Source organism: Gallus gallus, chromosome 1 (genome assembly GCF_016699485.2).
Source record: "Gallus gallus isolate bGalGal1 chromosome 1, bGalGal1.mat.broiler.GRCg7b, whole genome shotgun sequence".
Taxonomy (NCBI): domain Eukaryota; kingdom Metazoa; phylum Chordata; class Aves; order Galliformes; family Phasianidae; genus Gallus; species Gallus gallus.
The window spans coordinates 123,002,346-123,019,932 of record NC_052532.1 but is presented as its reverse complement, the minus strand read 5'-3'; the positions used below and the strand labels follow the sequence as shown (position 1 = coordinate 123,019,932).

The 17,587-nt window shown below is 43.1% G+C and overlaps 1 protein-coding gene across 9 annotated transcripts in view; it reads right to left on the bottom strand.

The window, feature by feature from the left end:
- The window catches only part of GPM6B (glycoprotein M6B), a 106,340-nt gene that overhangs the window by 38,491 nt on the left and 50,262 nt on the right, over nucleotides 1-17,587 (bottom strand). The window lies entirely within an intron of this gene.

Here is a 17,587-nt window from a genome sequence, read left to right as displayed (position 1 = left end):
CTCCCAATTAATGCCCATATTCTTTGCAAGCACAGATATCCTCATTAGGAAAGCGGCAGGATGTTAACAAGTTCCACTTCGAGGGCGCCCAATTAACTCGTCTGCTAAATATGTGCCAGGCAACCCCAACCAGCCCAGCCTTCCCAGTCCCCTCTTTCTAGCAGCACCAAGTGGGAGCCTGGTCATGCACAAAGCAAGACCTCTTTTTGTGCTCCACAATGCCTTTGAGGTGGCTGCTGGTGGGCAACAAACAGCGGCCCCTCAAGTGTTTAACAGGCCTCTCGCCGGCGCGCACAGAAAGTTAAGTGCGTACCCAGGGAGCTCAGCGTAATTAAAAAAACCCACCCTCCACTTCATAAACAGCGAAGGACTTAACCTGCCAACAAGGAGCATGTTTGGGGCTCTGTCTGGATCATGTCACGCCTCCATTTTGCTGAATCGCAGTGGTGGGTGATCCCGCATACAAAACGAGCTCCAAGACAAAAGCGCTATAGGGTGAGCTAAGGACAAAGTAGCAGCTTTCAGCCCGAATTCCCAGAGAGGCTGTCAAGCAAAACCCCTTTGCCAAGGCAGGATTATTCCCTACAGTATACATTTCCAACACTTTGTCTCGCCTGGTTTTTCAAGAGCGGTGAGCAGGGAGCCTTGGGGTGGCTCAGCAGCAGAGCTGTCCTGTGGCCCTGACTGTGAGATGCTGGAAAGCTCACCCCAAAGGAGGTCTGCCACCAAGGCCAGCCAGCAGTGGCCACACATGGCCATGCTCCCTCTGTGGCCCACGGAGAAGCAGCTTCTCCAAAATCAGCCAAAGCTGGATCCCTGCCTCCCAATCCTTCTGTTCCACTGCATCAGGCCCTTCCAAAAGCCACCCAGACTTTCTTCCAAATGATCCTAACCTGACATTAACATCCTTGTTTTCCAGTTTCTTTCCAAACATGACATTCACTTGTTTTGAACAGCTCAAAGCCATCACTTCTGCAGGTTGTCACACGTCAGAATGACACTCACTCAGCATCTAGCTTTCTTGACCTGTTTCTAGTATCATTTCCAACTCACTTTATTTCCCTTCTCTAGGCTTCAGCACATCTGTAAAACAATCTCTCTGGACTTAGTGCTTCTGAAGTGTAAACGCTAAGCATCATCACCATATGCCTGCTCTGATCCTGCGTTCATGATACAAAATGTCACTTGAGTATTTTTGCTCTCAACAGTACTACAGAGACACTGTGCGTCTCTCTGTCACCACTCCTGTTTCCTGAAGTACCATCATCTTCCCCATCACTCCGCACCATTTGGAGAAGTAAAGGATGGGAGCTACGGAACCAGGCAAATGGAGATGGAATGGATATATTGAAAAAAATATATATTGAAAGATGGAGAAAGGCACAAGACAGAAACGACACAGGCAAGCCTAGGGATAAGATGCTATCACTGCTCTTTACGATGAGGAACTGCGTATCAAAAAATGTGCTATGAGAAGTGTGTGTTGACCATCCTGCAGGTGGCTGAAGGGAGGTTGCTCAACGTGGGGCAGAGGTCTCCTCACTGCAGGTCAGAGACTTGCCCACAGCCTGCTGAAAAAGGTCTCCACTTCTTAAGCCTAACCAAAATCATCTAGTCCCATCTACCTGTTCACAAGCAGTACAGGTAAGAAACTGAAGCCCAACCTCTGCATTAGAAGTATTTCTGAGGAAATAATTCCAGCCACGGTCCTCAGTAATATTTAAACTAATTGTGCTTTTGATTGTAGTAGATACTTCTACTGCAAATGGAACATCACCAGATTGCAAATGCAATCAAAACCCCATTTTCTTAGTCTAATTCACCATTAGTATACGGCAGGTTTGTAGAGCCAAACAAACAGCTAGAGCTAAAATCTCACTGCCATTTCAAACTGTCTCCAAGCAAATATCATAGCAACATCACCAGAACCTCAAGATCATTTAATCCCAAGTTCTCTATAATAAACCAACACCAACGCCTGTCAGAAAGAAAACAGAAAATGTAGTCTTGCTGGGTAAAGTGAGCATCCTCCCAGCTCTGGACCAACAGGGTCAGACTCCTGAGCCAAAATGTGAGACTCAAAGCTCTCGTAACGACTTGAAGGGGGGAGGAAAAAGGAAAGGCTAGGTTTTCACATACATCATGAAGTGTTTTAAATGAGCAGTACCCGTACATTTTCCACATAGGCCAAACAGTGATGGATGCATTTCTCTTCACGCGAGCAGGCGGGGCTGCCGAGGCGAGGCTGCCTGGCAGGGCAGGGCAGGGCAGGGGGCAGCCGGCGCCCATGGGAACCTGCACGGCCCCCGGGCTGCAGGCCTTCACGGGTGACTGGGCTCGTCAGCCCCATTCAGCCCCGCACACAATGAGGCACGGCTGCGCGCCCGCAGCGCAGGCCTCCCCTGGTCCCCCCCCTGCTTTTATCGTCTTTCATATCTCAGTGATGACACGGCTGAAAGGGCTTCTAATGGGAAATGTGCTTCGAATTAGCATATTTCCCTCTCCGTACAATGGAGGCATTAAGCCGCTGCGTTTTGAAAGTCTAAACAAAAGCAGCCCAGGCTGTTTTTAGCAGCGCTGTTTGAAGTTCTATCCCCTCCTCCTTTCCTGGTTTGCAAGCATATTAAACAAATTTTCACTCTTTCTGAAAAGAAGGAACTGCAGAGGATAAAATCTTTTAAATAATTATACTACTTGATATTCTTCAATGACAAAAAAGAAAGAAAGAAAGAAAGAAAGAAAGAAAGAAAGAAAGAAAGAAAGAAAGAAAGAAAGAAAGAAAGAAAGAAAGAAAGAAAGAAAGAAAGAAAGAAAGAGAGAGAGAAAGAAAGAGAGAAAGAGAGAAAGAAAGAGAGAGAGAAAGAGAGAGAGAAAGAGAGAGAGAAAGAGAGAGAAAGGGAGAAAGAGAAAGAAAGAAAGAGAGAAAGAGAGAAAGAGAGAAAGAGAGAAAGAGAGAAAGAAAGAGAGTGAAAGGGAGAAAGAGAAAGAAAGAGAGAGAAAGGGAGAAAGAGAAAGAAAGAGAGAAAGAGAGGAAGAGAGGAAGAGAGGAAGAGAGGAAGAGAGGAAGAGAGGAAGAGAGAAAGGTTACTCTTTCAGCACTGCAAAGACCAACATCTTCTCCATGCAGTGTCTTCACCAAAGCATGTGCCGGAGGTATCCTCCAGGAGTGTTTACCTGGCTGCCCCAAGTGCTGCGGCAGACCCCACTGTCGAGGATCTCAAGGTCAACAAACATGAACACAGCCCAATATAAAGCCACGTGGACTCCTGAGCCCACAGAAACAAAGCGACCCCACATCCTGGGATTATCCTTTGGCTCAATGTGAGGTTTACAGACAGCAGACCCGAATTGCAAAACACACATCCCTTTACAAATTGGCTTCAAATTAGAAAATCAATACTCATCTACAAGGAGAAGAAGGGCAGGGAGAAGGAGATGAAAATGACACTAATTCAGCACAGGGCAAAGTGCTCAGGTATCAAAAAGTCTTTGGGAGACAACTTCCAAGAGAACAGATTCACCTCAGCTCCCTGTGTTGGGCTGTAATTGCTCATTAGCACAGCTGGGCAAATAGGCAGCCAGGCAGTGGCTTTCTTGGTGAAGAAGAGGCATGGTTGCCTTCTTCCTCTCCTGTGTTAAACAGAATGTTCTCTAGGAGGAAGACATAAAATTACAGATTACATGGATTTCTTTTTTCCCTAAGATTTCCAAGGTATTTATGTAATCTTCTATATATGGCACAGCTAAGAACAAGAATCACGCTGCCTAACAACATGAGATTACAGCAGAAAAGCAGAATGCCACTGTGATGCTAGGCAGCTTGCAAGTGAGGTGGATCTGAAAATTGTTCAGAGAAAAGAGCCTGCTAAGCCTGGGACACAGCCTTTAGAAAGGGCCTCGTAGAAGCTTTGTGTGCTTTGTTCACACCCTTATCCTGTCCCTTGCTGAGGACCAGGATCCGTCTGCACTCCTTGCTTCCTTCAGTGGCAACACTCAAGATGAGCAGCTCCTTCTCAGGAGTCCACGTGCCAAGGGGACCCACAGCACCGTGCTCCCTCCAGCAGGGTGCCAACACAGTGGCTTTTGCAAGACCCCCCGCTGCCTGGTAGGAGAGGCGTTTCCATTTCTTACCTCCAGCAGAAACGAACAGAGCTTTTGCATTGTCTCCAGTAGACATGTGTTTGTTTTAAACCACGTTTGCTGCACTCAAGGGCACAGATGACTGGATTGACTTTCAGATCCAAGAGGTAACAGAAACCTAGCTACAGACCACTTTATTTGGCAGTATTTGTCCGCTGCCACCTGTGAATTGTCTCTACGTACTGGAAACACATTTTTCCACAAACTTGGTATCAAAATGGCAGACAGGACCGCCTCAGTTTGCCACAGAAAGGCCTCATATCAAAGCAAAAGGAGGAAGGATTTATGATAGCTTTTAGAGGCCTTTATTCAGTCATTAACGGATGCATTACAGTGGTAAAGCAATCTATGCAGGAAAATTAATGGGTTTTCTCACTCGTACAAAGATGAGCTGATATTTACTTTGTAAGCACTCTTTTTGAGATGGATCCTCTCAAAAGTGTTGTTCAATCAACTGCTGTGATAGCTTGGCACAGAGTTAAATAAAAGAGATTTCAGCTATGTTTACAAATGGATGTACTTGCACTATAACAATTATTGTAGGTCACAAAAAGGCAGCAAGAGAAGCACCTGCTAAGAAGTCCAGTGAACTCAGAAACAAGATTTTAGGCTTCTGAGCAATAGGGTGTATTAACTGAAACCTTAGGTAAACCAGTCTCATAACTTGGAATTCAGATCAAGAAAAGAAAAGGTTGAGAAAAAGAACGCCCAATGATTGGAAGACATTAAATCTCACATGTGGAATTTATCTTCAAAATGCTGGAGAAGAAAACGCAGAGAAGTGAAGAGTCATAACAGGGTAAAATGGCACATTCTGCATTGCGAATGCTCCAAAGGGACTTGACCACAATACCACAATCCTTTACCAACCAAGGATATATTCTCAAATTCCAGTTTTACTTCATACTTTCCAGATTCAGGCACATGATAAATATACCGCACATGCTGCCATCTGCTGTGGCATGCTGGCACCGGACAGCGCCCTACAAACAATGGCACCACTCTTCCTTTCAGAAAGCCCCAGAAAGAGCGCTCTGTATTCTCATGTGATGGGATGGGATGGGTTTTTACAGGTCAGACCACTACAGGCTATTGAACCCTGATACCACTGCTACCAAAGGTTCACTTGCTTTTTCTCAGACCTCAACAGGTATGATATCTAAGCTAAAATAAAACCACGCTCGCTGCATTCAGTTCAGCATCATGAGTCACTATCTTGCAAAACTATCTTCTCACCTCCACATTGAGTAAGTGCTATTAACTTTTCCAGTATCCCACCTACTGCTATTTTCTTCTATGCAAGTGAACAACATCCAAGTATCTCAGAATATGCTTCACGCTTCAGCTTGCAGTGAGAAGAGAAAGCCATAGAAAATGTTCAGGACATGCTATGCCTGCTCCTCTAAGCAGAAATAGTTTCTGGTCTTCTATATAAATCTCATATAAAAGCAACCCCCCCTAACTACTGGCAATCAAAAAAAAGATTGATTTGCCACAAAGTGAGATGTGTCCCTTACATCTCTCTTCCCTTCCTTCTAACTCAGCATAGTAAAACTGACTTCCTAAATTGTTACTATTTTGTACTGCCTTCTGAACACTTCCCTGATTGGGGGAATCTGACTGAAGGTATCAAGTTAAGACAGAGGTGATCTTAAGTCTTTTCAGGATATGGTAGCAATTTGCCAGTCTGAAATTTCTACTATGAGTGCCAGAGCCCCACTACTCAGTCAGACACATACCTGTATCTCAAAGCATCCTGGACTCTCAAGGCTATTCAGGGACAGAGGTCCCAGCTGCAGAAGCCGATCCCAAACTGGGGAGGGTAGAAATACCCTGTGCCCTACTATAGGGTGCCTCCCTCATAGAAATGTAGGTCTGAGGTTTAAGAACTCCAGAAACATTCAAGTGCCTGCATGCTGAAAGCATACAAACCCTCTCTCTCCAAAAAGCTACACTTTATTTCCTACCTACGACATAACCATACTGTCACATTACAATGGATGCTGATTAAATTTCAATCTAACTTCCAAATATTTCAAAGAAAAATAGTTCCAGAGTTCCTATGTAGTGACACACACACACACACACAAAACCATTAATCCAAGATACAACAACCAAACAAGTAAGATGCCCTACAGACCTAAAGTCATTTGTAATTCTACCACAGTTTTGAAGAATTTGGTGCAGTGTTAGACATGCTAGTCCACAATGGTAGCTGTTGTTCAACATTTTTCCTGAGGACCTGAAAGACATATTTTAACAATACAATACAGCATACAGCATCCCCACTTTTCACCTCTACAAACTGAACTGCCAGTATGAATATCCCGTGCAAATAAGTCCTCTGCAATCCTACAGAAAAAAAAAAAAAACTGCACATTGAAAGGCAAGCAGATAAACAAAACTGCTACAGAGAGAGAAAAGAAAAAGCAGTTATTTTATTTCCATCTGATTTTTTTTGTAATTTCTACTACCCAACTTGTCATTTTCTTTTCGAAAAGCCTTTGGTTCTCAGCGCAGGTGTAAACCCTAAATTTAGAGATGTGGGGGAAGAAGTTCTATACCTCAACAGTAGGCACTGGAGAAGGAATTTCTGCCTCCGTCTCTGCTTTGGACCACATTTCAGCCTGAATTTTAAACTTTTATTGCCATCTAGAATAGATTGTATGCATCTAAGTGACGGAGATTATAAAAGAAAGCATGTTTTAGCTCAGAAACGTACCATTACAACACTGTGCTGCAAAATGAAGTACATAAGCCAAATAGACTGACTTTTTGTGTTTGGTGAGATACTTCACAAACGTAAAGGAGGTGCATTTTTAATTCAAAAACCAGGCCAGAATGTTTTCTTTCACAGGCAGTGAAACTACTTCATTGATATTTCACAGCGTGTGCCTGGATTTCTGAATAGACTCTTTAAGCTATAGAGGTCAACTGATATAACAAATCTTTAAACGTACCAAATTACCTGTATAATCCACCTTACACGTGCTGCATCTTTCAGGAGCACAAAAGCCATGTTCGGGTTATACCCAAGGAACATTTCAGTAATACCTCTCTTGGTTTTTAACTAAACTCTTTCTTTCTCTTACATATTAATCTTAAAACATTATGAAAGTCTCATAAGTTTTTCATCCCAGTTAGATTCCAACCCAATATATCGGATGCGTGGGCAGACACCAGTGCTCGGTGGCAAGGACTAGTGATTCACACAAGCACTGAAGGTGCTCCTCCCCCATGAAGACAGGCTGACAGTGGGACTGTTCAGCCTGGAAATGGCTCCAGGGAGACCTGATAGTGGCCTTTTAGTAACTACCGCAGGGGGGCTATAAGAAAGAAGAGGATAGACATGTTAGCAGGGTCTGTTGTGATAAATAAGACAAGGCCAATTGGTTTCAAACTAAAAGACAGGAGATTTAGATGGGATATAAGGAAGAAGTTTTTCTACAATAAGAGTGGTGAGGCACTGTCCCTGCTCCCAGAGACATCCAAGGTCAGGCTGGATGGGGCTCTGAGCACCTGGTCTAGCTGTAGGTATCGTCTTTGTCCATTGCATGGGAGTTGAACTAGATGGCCTCTAAAAGGTCCCTTCCAGCTCAAACCATTCTATGAAATACTCATGCAGCAGGTATGACAGCTAGAGTCTATGAGATTTAACACTGGTAATTACCAAATACTTAATCATTAGTGCCTTTCCAGAATTCTGCTTAAGTTTTGTGGGTTATTTTTGACTTCAAAATATCAAAGATTTGCTATTATATGATGTGCCCTAAACTCTCTATGACAAGTTCTACTGGCACAGTCATATTTTTCCCACTTCGATTTTCACATAGTTTGAATGCACACATTGCGAGAATCCTCTGCCTCCACCTTCCATATTACACAGTGTCCATTCGGTTCAGATAATGAAAAGTGTTAGTGGATTCTGAAGCCACTTAAAAAAAAAAAAAAGGTAATCAGCATATGAGAACGGTGGGAAATTTCATCTACCATGTGAAATGACTTTAAGCTTCAGAGATAAGTGATAAACAGGAGATAAGCTTTAAATATTGTAAGTGTAGGATAAGTTGGATTTTTCTTTCAAGTTATACAGAAGAACTGGGGCTACTGCCCTTGCAGAAAACTGCAAGAAACCTGATGGGTTTTTTTTTGTTGTTGGCTTTTTTGGGGGGGGGTTATTTTTTGGAAATAGGCAGATGGCCGCAGCTTCAAATATAGATCTACCCACACAAAACATAGGTGCTGGCACATTATACGTGGGTAGAAGGATTTTTCTCAATACTCTGCAGGGAATTAGCACGTCCAAGAGATGAAATAGCAGGATAAGAGAGGGAAAAAAAAAAAAAAAAAAAGGAAAAATAAGAGCAAAGCACCATACACAGAAGACATGTTAACAGCACTCTAGTCCAGAGAATACAAGAACATAACTTGCTGAGCAGATGGTGTATGCAAAAGATACCTCAACGTGGGGAATCAGGTTACCATACTGATTACTATTTCTGAACGATAAATTAGTGACTAAAACAAGCACGAGATGGTGAGCAATGAAGCAGTTCTGGGGAGTGGCCAAGCTCTGACAGACTCCATCCACTTCCCATACAAAACTCCAAGCCCTGCAAGCCAGCAGTCATACTCAATCCATAGCAGGTTTTTACACTTAATGGGACCACCTCAAGCACCAAAACTGGAGTCTTTTCCACCAAAGCGCCATCTACGAGCAGTTTTCTCTTGCCGATGACCTTCCTCTCCAGAAGGCCACAGCCTGCCCCGTGCCTCGTCTGCCTTTCTTTTGTCTCCCTCCCAGATAGTTCCTCCTGCTTCCAGCCACTACTTAATGTTCCAGGAAACCTTGCTCTCCCAAGAAGAAGAGCGCTTCTGTGCATAATCCCCAGACAGCAGCTGTGACCCCAGCACCCAGAAAGGGGATCATTGTGCTAAGCCACAGCACTAGGGCTGAACTTCCCTTCTCCCCCTATCCATGCAGGGCACGCTGGAAGCGGGCTGACAGCTTATGCACACGCGCTGCCAGCAACTGTGGAGACCTTGTCCCTTCTCCCTCCTTGCAGGCAGCCCTCCAAATCCCCATGCTCACATACTTTATTTTATTATTTTTATTTTGTGTTTCAAAGGGCTGAATTTACCACCTGCCAACAGAAGGAGCACTTGTTTTGGCATTCAGTCCTCAAGGCTATGACAGTATCTGTGAAAAGTCATTTAGTCCACTTTTAATATGCAGAAATTCAAAACAGCTGTGCTTTCTCATAGTCCTTTTGTCTAAGTGTGGCTCAAAGACAATATGAAATTCAAAGCAGCTAAGGCTAGGATCTGAACTGCCTGAAAAAATGCCTGTTTAATTTTTATCTGTTTATTTATTACACTTTTCACTAGTAGGCACAATCTTATCGGCAGTGAAGCAACAGGTGTTAAGGCAGAAGAATGTGAACAGTGTGATCCTTTGTGGCAGGTTTATCAGTCTTTTAGCATGTTCAGCTTTTATTATTCCGACACGAGGTAACCTTGCAGAACAGCACAGAACGTACTAATTTACAGAATAATGACATGGATGTCAACTCCAGGACACCACAAACTTGTTTCGGACAGTGGATATTGTCCATACTCCTAGAAAGGTATATGCTGTGCCAGCACTTTCAAAAGCATCCAAGTGGAATTCAGTATATTTAGAGAAGCTCAAGTACACTGGACAAGTTAACTAATGTGCTTCAGCACGAAAGCTAAGGACTAAACCCACAACAGTACTAAGACAACTAAAAACTCTCTGATTCTTGCTGCAGTGTATGAGAAAAGCCCACTTGTGGAGTACATGTGGAATACAGAGCTGGCTGCAGACCACCTGTTTATGAGGGTGGATAGTGATAGGACAAGGGGGAATGGTTTTAAACTGAGACGGGGAAGGTTTAGGTTAGATATTAGGAGCAAGTTTTTCACACGGAGGATGGTGACGCACTGGAACAGGTTGCCCAGAGAGGTTGTGGATGCCCCATCCCTGAAGGCATTCAAAGCCAGGCTGGATGTGGCTCTGGGCAGCCTGGTCTGGTGGTTGGCGACCCTGCACATAGCAGGGGGGTTGAAACTAGATGATCATTGTGGTCCCTTTCAACCCAGGCCATTCTATGATGATTCTATGATGATGAAAATTCACTACAAGTAACAACAAACTTTCCTATGCTCTCATGAAAATGTCTTTAGAGCATATGAATGCCTGTTTAGAGAGACAGCAAGGACATGTTTTGCTGTGAGGCTGAACAACACTTGTTCACTGGCTCCTTCCTTAGGTAACGTCTCCTTCCTGTGCAAAAGAGCAATAAGAGACACTCACCTAGGAGCTGACCACCATCAGTGTAAGACTGGGTTCAAGAGTATCAGAAAGACAAAAACTGTCTGAAATGGCAAAAATGACAAACTGCCGGGACTACTACTATGTTTTCCAGACTTATTCTTCATTCCCGAGGACAAATACAAAACAACCAAGCACAAATTAGGTGTGGCTTTTTGTTTAGCTCCATTAAAGCTACACAGTCATGGGCATTATCTCCTCATCAAAATAACCACAGAATCACAGAATTGTAGGGGTTGTAAGGGACTTCTAGAGACCGAGTCCAGCCCCCCTGCAAAGCAGGCTCCCTACAGCAGGCTGCACAGGTACGCATCCAGATGGGTCTTGAATCGTCCAGATGGGTCTTGAATATCTCCAGAGAAGGAGAATCCACAACCTCCCAGGGCAGCCTGTTCCAGTGCTCCATCACCCACACCATGAAGAAGTTCCTTCACATATCGGTGCAGAACTTCCTGTGCTCCAGTTTATGGCCACTTCCCCTTGTCCTATCCCCATAGACCACTGAAAAGAGGTTGGCGATGTTTCCTTGACTCCCACACTTAAGATATTTATAAGCATTAATAAGATCCCCTCTCAGTCTTCTTTTCTCAAGGCTGAACAGACCCATGTCACTCAGCCTTTCCTCACAGGGGAGATGTTCCAGGCCCTTTATTGTCTTTGTGGCCCTCCCTTGGACATCTTCCAGGAGATCCCTGTCTTTTTTGTAAGAGGGAGCCCAGAACTGGATACAATGCAACTCTGCTGAAAGGTATCAACAAGTCATAGAATATCCTCAGTTGGAAGGGACCCAAAAGAGTCATCAAGTCCAACTCCTGGCTCCATACGCACCCAAAATCAAACCCAATGTCTGAGAGAGCTGTCCAGACGTTCCTTGAACTCCGGCACTCGGGGCCGTGCCCACTGCCCCGGGCAGCCCATTCCATGCCCACCGCCCTCTGGTGCAGCCCCTGTCCCTAACCCCCAGCTGCCCCTCCCCTGACACAGCTCCATGCCGTTCCCTCGGGCCCTGTCGCTGTCACACAGAGCAGAGCTCAGCGCTGCCCCTCCACTCCCTGTGAGGAGCTGCAGCCGCCATCAGGCCTCCCCTCGGCTCCTCTGCTCTGTGCTGAAGAAACCAAGGCACCTTAGCCATTCCTCGTACACTTTGTCCTCCAGACCCTTCATCATCTCCAGAGACCTCTTTTGGACACACTCTAATAGTTTTACATCCTTGTACTGGCACCCAAACCTGCACCCAGTGCAGGAGGTGAGGCCACACAGCGCAGAGCAGAGTGGGACAATCCCTCCCTTCACCCAGCACTGCTGGGCCTGGTGCACCCAGGATCTGGTTGGCCCTTCGGGCTCAACAAAGCAAACTGCTGACGCACATTCAACTTACTGTCAGCCAGAATCCTAGAACCCTTTCAGTGGTGCTGCTTTCCAGCCTCTTGTCCTCTGGTCTGTGCATACGTCCAGGGTTACCCAACTCCAGGTACAGAATCCAGCACTTGCTTTTGCTAAACTTTATGCAGTTGGTGATTGCCCAGCGCTTAAATTAGACTAGATCTCTCTGCAAGGCCTCTCTACCCTAAAGTCAACAGCTCCTCCCAATTTAGGTCACCATTCACCCTACTGCAATGGATTACAGCAAAACTGTGTTTGCTCTGGTCTTTCCAAGACTCTCTCATTTACTCCTTGGACTACTGTTGATATTGAAGTCCTCATGCAAAAAGAAAAACAAGCAAAAAGTACTCACAGTGCCTTCTCAAAGGCTAAGACAAACAGATTTCCAGAAGAGATACTACGCTGAGCTACTATCTTCCCACCTCACATAGAGGTACATGCACGCACACATTCCCACTGGCTTTGGCATACAACTTTAGGATGAGTACATCTTTAAGGATAAACGCTTGTTTATACACTGTTTGCCCCATCAATGCTGCACACAGAGGCTGGTCTGAGCACTCAAGCCTTAACACAGATCTTTGATAGATCAGGTGCCTTTGAGTACTGGGCAGCCCCATCTCAGAGGGACAAAATGCTTCCAGCAGAAATGGGCCGAAAATGTTCACATATCATTAAATCTATTGTAGTATCATCAGACAACATCAGTACTACATCAGACAACTTCAGGTGGCTGGCACTGAGGCTGCCTTTCTCATCATGCACTCCACAGTAAGTAGATCTGAGATAGATCCAGACGCACTGCAGATGCTGTTTGCCTGGCTTCATGTCTACACAAGTGAACATATGGCCTCCTAGCACAAGGCCAGATTATGAAGTCATTAATTACACATAATTTCAGCCTGTTCAAAGTATCTGATACAAAAATCTGTGCCCTAGTAGGAAGATCATAACTCAGTAGAAACCTCCTTGAACTTTTTCACTAGATGAGGAAGAGTTAATTACTTTGCCTGTAACAGAATAAACTTCTGTTTTCTGTAAATGCATGTGTAGCAGCATAAATATACCCAGACTTCCCATTGGGTTTCATCTCACTGTCTCTGGTCAGCAATCTGTCTCACTACCAGCAGAAAATGGGCTCCCTCTGGCAAGCAGTAGGTAAAGACACTCTCCGAAAGCCCCATCACAGACCAGCAATGTGTTACAATGTCAGCAATTCAGTCATGCTGGCAGATACCAGAGAGCCATTCACCAAACTCAAAGGAAATGCAGCACTGCCAAATTCATGCAATAGGATCACACAATATGCAGACATGCCTCATGCCACTATATATGAAAGTGTACTTAGTGAATCACTTGGAGTCTGTTTTTAAAGAACAACCAGAAGGAGGATTAATTAAAGCTATAGCCTTAGAAAAGTCAGTATGGAAAGTACATGGTCAGATTTTAACTTCCTCGCTTTCTCACATAGCAGCACTAAGCAGCATAAGGCACAGAGCCTCAGTTGAAGACGCTACTCAGGTAAATGGAGCGCATCAGCACCTTACTGGGGGTTCCTCATCAACATACATGCAAAAGAGGACAAAGTTGCGTTCTCCTTCCTCAAAGCACCATGCAGAAGTTCATAAAATACTACCATTTGCAAAAAGTGTAGCAAATTCATTGAGAATTTTGTAAGGCCAGATGAGCTGTAAAACGCCAGTGTATAAAGAGAAATATCTGATCTACAGGCAGTTTGAAGTTAGCAGACAAGAAGACCTTCCATGTGAAATGTGAGGAATCTTCAGCAAAGCAGAGCAGGAACTTTACAGAAAGATATGAGAATTTAACAGCAACAACAACAACAAAAAGAATTTGAGGGACAGCATCCAATTCAATTACTCTTCTTTGATGATACCAACCTATTCCTGAATTACTGTTAAAGTACTTCTTGAGCTCTCTTAGTAGCTGTTGATTAAACATCAGTTATAGAACAAAAAGGCCCCCTACAATAGCAGCTCTTTAAAATACAGTGATGGCTAGAGGTGCTTTTCTGTGGAAGCAGATGGGCAGTAAGATATCTCCCTTAGAAGCAAGCTGGTTCATCGGTTTCCCCTTGAACCCTGTAATGTTTGCATATGCTTATTTTTAGCTGAGCAAATAAATTTATTTAAAAGTGCACTGAACCACTCTTTCATGTCAACCCTGTCAGCTTTACTGAATTGTTTTGTTAGAGATACCAGTCCCTCACGGAGCTAAGTAGTCTTGAATTACATATATCTACTGATTATTATGAGAGGAAATTAATTCCAAATGCATTGTTGTGCTTAATTGCAATAGTTTCTTTTTTAAAACTGAATTCCAGCAAATCCAGCAAATCTAAGCATGACTGGAAATGTTATATTTTAAACATCTACAGTATGCAGATAATGCTGTTCTTATGTTCTTCGTTCTTCCTCAATTCCTAGTAACCGACTCATTATGATTTACACTATTTTAATATAATTCTTGGGAACTGCTGACAGATTGCTGCTGCTAACTGTAGGTATTTTCCTCACGTCTCTCTCCAGATGAGGTACCATCAAGTAGGCCCAAGGCAGCACTCGGTGGTCTATGCACAATCTAGCACTCCTTACTAAAATGTATTTTTATATCCACAGACAGTACCAAGATCTCTAGAAACACAAGAGTTGAAGATTTAACATCTTTGCTATTTCTCTATCCCTTTCTCAAAAAATAGTTGTAAAGAGTGTTGACATTGGGTTGGTAATGAAGAATCCCTGAACCTGGCTGATACTCACATGGAAGGCTTTGAAGGAAGTATTGGCACCAGGAGAACTCAGTCTGCTCTAAAAAGCTGGAGACAAATCACTGAACTGTTCCAATACCTGCATTTTACGTTTCAACTGCATCAGGAGGACAGGGTGTTACAAGACAGGTAGGGGAACAAGAGTGACAGCAACTTCAGATTAACCTTTTTGTCAGTTAAGACGGAGCAAATATACCATATAGAGTCTTGTACTCCCCGGACACACAGGACACATGCTTAAATAACACTGCACAGAAGAAAATGAAGATAAAATAATTTCAGTTTCCCTTTCAACTTTTGCATGGTCGTGTATTTCACATAAAAGAAACAGTTTTCTCAGGAGGTTGGTTTTGGGGAAAGGAGACACCTGACTCAGCACATGGCCGGCACTCGTTTGGGTGTGAAGGAGAATGTCATTCAGATCTGACATCTGTGAACGGGTACTTGTGCTGAACTGGTGCAGTCCAAGCAAAGAGCAGAAAAGCTTACCAAGACAGCAGGAATACAAAACACACTAATCTCCTATCTCTAACCTAAAGCAGTACCTTGATGAATCCAGAGGAAGTTACTTGCAAGCAGTAACACATACAGCTTCAAATAAATCAGAACTGTCAATAGAAAATACTACATAATTTAGCAAGCCTCTTCTAAAAGCTTCCAAAGAGTGGAAGTTAACTGCGTGTGAAAAACAAACAAAATCTAACCTTTCTCTTCCTTCTACGCAGGTTACTAACCTGGATTTTTGTTCTGTGTTTTCCTGCATTTCCTCTGATGTCCAAACAAATACTCTGCTAAAACAGATTATAAAGTGCATCATCCGTTCCTGCAGTGAAAAGACTACGAAGCAAGCCCACATACCCTTCCACTGCCAAAACCACTTAGACTTTTTGGCAACCTAGGATACATTCTTTATGTTAACTGGCAGCTACTGTCTGACAGCTGTTCAGCAGCCTATCTGAAAAAAAAAAAAAAAAACCTGATGGCCTCACTCCAGTTCCTGACAGACTTATTCCAGATCACAAAGCTTTCAGATTATTATAGCCCACAAGACTTCACCCAATTAGTCCTGTGTCTCGCTGTCTTCTAGTTTTGCTACAATGCTATATCATTACTTCCAGAAAAAGACAACCAATTTGACGTCTTTAAAGACTTCACCAGATGGGGAACCTACCAAATTAATTCTTTAGTTCTTTCATAAATTAATCATCAGCATAATAAAGGATACTACTAAATACTAGCATGTATTTCATGTTCGACTTTCCAGCAGCCACTGCCTTCTGAATCAAATCTGTCCTCTCTCAGAAGTATGGATTAACCCTAACCAACATCTTAACCTTCTCTTGGAACAATGCAAAAGCTCATTCTCTCACAGCTTTTCTAGACCTGCTGTTCTCCTTGCAGCTATTTTCAACCCCTCTCTCTCACACATTTCTGAATTTTCAGCACTCTGTAACCATGGATCAGCTGTGTTCCCTTACTGAGTACGCTACACCGAGAGCTCGCGTTTCATTATCCATTACAAATCATACATGCTTTTCAAATAGTTCTTCTCCTCTTGAACTGTAATCTATACTTGATTTCTAGACAGTCTTTTTTTTTCAGCTGTATAAATACTTTATCTTCATCATTTCTGCCTGGTTGAATTAATTAGAAAAGATAATACTCCTCTCTCATCTCCCCCCAGAAAAAAATATCTACTTGAAGCTCATTGGATTTTTATCAATCCATTTTATGTTGTGCAATAAACTGTATAATTTACTCTCAGTAGCACTTCTTTACAGCTTAAATGCTGCTATCAAGATTTTTTTTAATGAATTTCTATCTCTTTATTAGGAAATAAGAATCTTACCCTTAATTAGACACCTTGGGCAACACAGCCCAAGTACTCCAGGGAATGTTTATGTTTAGTAATTACTTTTGCATGTCTAAGGGTGACTGGAGGGAGGAAAATACTCAGGTATTGCTTTCTGAGTCACAGCTACAAAACCTTTCAACTCGACTCAGTTGTGTGGCAGCTTTAAACGGCTTCTGCAGCTTTGCACATAACAGAAGAAATGTCTCAATGCTACTTGGCTGAGTCCTTCCCAGAAAAAAAGAAATGATCCTCAAAAAGTATCTCAAGAAATATTGCCTTGCAGTGAACACTGCCTAATGCATCATGAGATCTGTATCCTTCCTCAAGTGCACTTGAAAAAATAATCACTTTAAAAAATAAGCATAAGGAGACCAATGAGCAGAATGTCACAGGAAACCGAGCTCTCTTACTTATTCTACTTCCAGTCTGGACCACACACCTAATTACTGCAGAACCTCTTGGGCATTTATGGCCCAGAATTTCCACGTACCTGCAACAGAATGGCACTGGCGGGTATGCATTAAGAACTAAGATATCTTAAACACACATTTAATGAATTCCTTCAAAACATCAAGGGAGAAAACATCTAGAATAGAGACCACAACATTTTCTAGAAGGCATGATTTTTCCTGCTGAAATACTTAAAAATTATTTCATTCCATGGAATTTTCCCTTTCTCACCTGTTGGGTTAGGGAGCATCTACAATATGGTGTCTTTTTGCTCATCTTAAATATCTCTGGCAAAGGGCAATCACTGTCCTTTCCAACAAACGTAAAGCAAATCAGAAGGCTTACAGAGGATTAAAACTGGATATCCCTGCTACTTTATATGTTTATTTAAAGCCATGTGAAAATTCAACATTTAAAAATGTTTTTATGTAAGTACTTACTTGGAAAAAGACCTGGAGTTTTACTGAGAGGAGACAGGTGTTTGAAATTACAGCTATTTGCTTTTCTCAGCATTCAGGGAGTACTGAGATTCTTCAGGGAGACTGGATTTTTCTAAACCAGTTCTGGCAAAGAGTACCTAACCAAGGAAACTAAAGCTATACAGTATTTTAAATTC